Source organism: Triticum dicoccoides, chromosome 5B, assembly GCF_002162155.2.
Source record: "Triticum dicoccoides isolate Atlit2015 ecotype Zavitan chromosome 5B, WEW_v2.0, whole genome shotgun sequence".
In the NCBI taxonomy this organism is placed as follows: domain Eukaryota; kingdom Viridiplantae; phylum Streptophyta; class Magnoliopsida; order Poales; family Poaceae; genus Triticum; species Triticum dicoccoides.
This window is the reverse complement of record NC_041389.1, coordinates 6,358,578-6,363,141: the sequence shown is the minus strand read 5'-3', so window position 1 is coordinate 6,363,141 and position 4,564 is coordinate 6,358,578.

Below are 4,564 nucleotides of genomic sequence, written 5' to 3'. Positions count from 1 at the left end.
AGTTGTAATAAGTTTAAAAAATGAAATGCCTTTGTAACAGATGAGTTTAATTTCGTCAGAAACCTGAATACTTCGAAAGAGATTGTCCAGTTTGTAAACGAAGTGCATCCAGTTTTTGCCGTAACCCTCTCTACTTTTTTGAACATTCTATGTGGGTGAAATAATGATACCATGCCAAGTTTCAACTTTTTCAGAGTTCATTTGTAGTGCTTTTCAATTTCCAGGTCATTTAGTTCTCAAAACAAATCATTGAATGCATGAAGAATAGCAAATGAAGGCAGAAATGGTTGAAAGTTGATGGCGTCGCTTTGAATGGTGCATACTGAAAGCAAAAAATATAAGAGCATTTACATCATGATCTTATATTTCTTTACAGTCTAAACTGTCAATATGATCTTATAACATCAAAAATACTTTGATCATCAATGATCTTTGTGTGTACAATCTGAATTGTCAATATGAGTCATCAACGATTTATAAACCGATGAAGACTCATATTGCGACCACAAATTCTACACATAGAGTTCAATGAAGACCAAGTGCTTGTGATAGTTTGAGAAATAACATATTTAAGGTGGTAAAAGGCTTGTTAGGGGAGCGAGGTGGGACTAAAAACAGCTTGCCATAACCTCATTAGTACCGGTTCGTGGTACGAACTGGCACTAAATGGTGATGGTGGGCCATAGCCTGACCGCAGGCTGACACATCTTCTTTAGTACCGGTTCGTGGCATGAACCGGTACTAAAGGTTCGCCACGAACCGGTGCTATTGATCGCCACCACGAACCGGTGCTATTGTACACATTAGTGCCGGCTGAAATTAAAACCGGCACTGTTGTGCTTCACGTTTGACCCTTTTTCTACTAGTGAGCTAGGAGCCTAGGACATGGACGATCGAGGAGGATATCGCCATGGTGTCGCAGCTCGCCCACCCAACCGGCCGATGTGTTGTTGTACCACCAAGTATATCTATATCTGGAACGTGCTATTCTAAGCTCGAGCTATGATGTGATCTTAATCCTATCCACTCATAGGTGCCAAAGATTCACGTCACCCCAATTTTCATGGTTTTTCGATGCCCGAGGAGCTGGTGGTAAAAATAAAGAAATCTACTCTACGTGAACAGTAAATTCGAAAAAATAGCAAAAAAAATCTAAAAATTGTTTGGCGGGTGGGCTTTGTGTGTACAAAATTTTGTTGTCAAATGATATCCGACGAGCTCTAGCCAAAAGAAAAAACAAATTTTGGCTATTATTTTGGGAGCGAACATTTGTTCTTTTTTTTTTGCGTGCTCCTCTAATGTCCAAAGATGATGCACGGGCCTTGCGCACCAAAGCCAATTGAACCCCAAAAGGATTCAGATTTTTAAAAAATAATTTTGCAATTTGTTTTTCAAATTTACTGCTCATCTAGAGTAAAAAAAATTTCACAGACTCCTGAGTGTCGAAAGACCACCAAAAATGGTACACACCTTGCGCATGTAAGCATATTGGATGCCAATAAATTCAGATTTTTTTTCGAATTTACTGTTCATCTGGCCAAACTTGGTCAGAATCTAGGAGGTCAAACCTGATCAAAGTGGTCAAACTCTGGTTTGGACTGAATTGACCCGGTTTTGTGACTTGAAGGACCAAATGTGTACCAAAAAAATCTTGAGGGACCAAGTCTATACTTTTGAGGAATTTGAGAGACCAAAAACATACTTTTTTTTCATATGTAAGAGATGGAAAATCCATCGGCCAGCACTCTGTGCTGGCTGACTTATCTGAGCCAGGATCGGCCCCCTTCTGTACCATTGGATGGCAGCCACGTTAACCATTGGATCAGCCCACACTGCGTCGCCTTGCACCACCGCTTCGTCTCAGATCACAATGAGGAAAAACCCAGCCGTCCCCTCATCAACGCAGCAGCATGTACCCCATAATTCCAGACATGTATTGTTTGTTTAGCTAGAACCATTTTCTATAGGACTTTGCTAAAATCCCGCCGTCCGAAAAATAGCAATAAATCCGGACAACTCCCCCTAATCACCCATGCAGTTACATGCAATGCGAACTCCCCTCACGTGCGCGTATGTAGACTCCCTCTGTGTTGTACAATAGTTGCATGCAGAAAAAATAAAAAAACTGATGTCACCAAAGATTCCGTCTAAAAATAAAATTCAAACTGTCGCTCCGTTTGAAAAACTATTTTAACATAAAAGATTTGTCACGACGAGACCTCTGAATCTAGATCTCATATTGGTATGTTTCGCCGACTTTTTTTGGGGTCAATAGTTATCAGGACCAAGCTAAGTAAGTTATCACGTCTATGATACATAACTTGCCATCTTATTTATATAGAAATTGCCGAGGCATAAAAGTGTGTTGATGTTGTCGTTGATTCCCTTTTATTGTGGAACTTAAAAATGTTTTGTAGCTCAAACCGTTGGTCCGATCGAAAGACCTCTTTTCACATAAAAAAACTGTCTCAAAGAGAGCATCAAAACTAGATCCTATGTTGATTTTCCAGACAACTATTATTTCGGATCAAAAGTTACCACTTCTGAACTAAGTAAGTTATCACGCATGAGCTACATATGTTACCATGTTGTTTACACAGATATTACCGGGGCATAAACCTTCTAACCTTTTTATCAGCTCAGGTTAAAATTACTGCGGTGATTGTGCATGAGTTATTACCTATACGATGCGTATAGTGCCAAACTATTTACACGAAAGTTGTCGGGGGTATGATTTTAAACAACCCCCTCGCCAAAGTTATCAGGACCGAGGCACATAAGTTATCAAGTCTGCGATGTGTAAGTTACCATGGTATTCACCCAAAAGTTACCGAGGGATATTTCATCAACCCCTCCCCCCATGCCAAAGTTATCAGGACCGAGGTACATAAGTTATCAGGTCTGCGATATGTGAGTTACCATGTTATTCATATAAGGGCAGGGCTAATTTCCGACATAGCTCATATTGTTTCCTTTTTATGTGCATGTCCATTGTCCACTAATAGTTAGTGTAAAAATATTCTTTTACACTAATAAAAATAGTAAAAAAAGGTCAAATAGCTTCGTTTGTATTTGGTTTACAACAAGTACAATGTGTCGAATCTGAGACCATACTTTGAATCTGAACATGGGAACGAATATTCAACAACTTGGGATATAGACCTCGCCTCGCGGCCCAGACACGACACCGATGGTAGACGATGGTATTACATACCTGATAATTTCTTTACAAATACCATGGTAAATTCTGACACAGACAAAAAAAGTAGTTGAAACATAACTCCAGTAACTTTAATGTAAAGATTATGATAAGTTATGTACTGTAGGCGTGATAGTTTATGTGGTCTAGATGTGGTAACTTTTGACCCGAAAAAAGAAGTCATCGAAACATACTGACATGAGATCTAGTAGTTTCGAAGATCTCGTCGAGACGATTTTTTTATGTGAAAACGGATTTTGAATCCGAATGATTGTTTGAGCTACAAAACGTTTTAAAACTTTGAAATAGGAAGAATATTTTGCTGGCGTCATCTCTTTTGTCTCCTAACTTGCATGCATGCATAAAATCGTGATCCATGTGTGATGCATGCATTTTCTCCCTGCATGGATGCTATTAGCTAATAGAAAAAATGAGAGTTTGATGAGTGATTAGTTAGGAAGAAAAGAAAAAAGCGATCGGACTTGAATCATCCGTGCCTATTACTAAATTCCTGCCGGCAGGAAATTAGCTTTTCCGTTTTTTATACTATGTGTTTGTAATAGGGTAGTTGGTATTTGCAAAAAATAAAATAAAAAATAGGGTAATTTGGTGTATCAAGTTTTTCCATCCAATAGTTTGTATTTGAGTACCAGTACAGGTTTTTCCATCCAATAGTTTGTATTCGATACCAGTATAGATAGTTCTTGATGTGGGTCAAACCTATAATTAATCTATTTTCTTATAGGCTATCTGGATAAGCAAGATTTTTATGCTTCAGGCCATCCGCAACCAAAAGAACCGGCTAAACAAGCTTTGGGAACCTCGTGGGAAATATCGGTTCAAATATCTGAATCTCAGGAGAACCTCGGTCAACAGCTTTGGTTTTTAAACTTTTTTGTATCCAGAAATATGAGAGGGAGGGATGCCTGAGCCTCCTCAGAGCTCAGAGCTTCTCGGCGTTGGATCTCTCCCTTGATGCGTTTTCGTCCGTCGGATCTGCCTCTGGGATGAGCTGGGCCGTTGGATAAAAATCGAGACGCTCGCAAGCCCCGGTCGTGCCACCGCGCGTAAATAGCCTGCCCCGCCGAGGGCATTCTCGTCATTTCACCCGCACGGGGTATAAAAAGCAGCCACGCCCGTGGTGAAACCCTAGCCGCATCCTCCCCGCACTCGCCCCCCGCCCGCGCGTCCTCGCGTCCCAGCCCCCTCCCCCGCCGCCCACTTCCCCGGCGTCGTCGCCGTCGTCCACCGCCACCCCCATCGCGCCCCCACCCTCTCCCCGTTGCTGTCGGGCCCCACCTTCTCCCAATCCCCTCACCTTCTCTCCCGTGGCCGGTGGATTCGCCCCTTGCGGGATCGATTCCT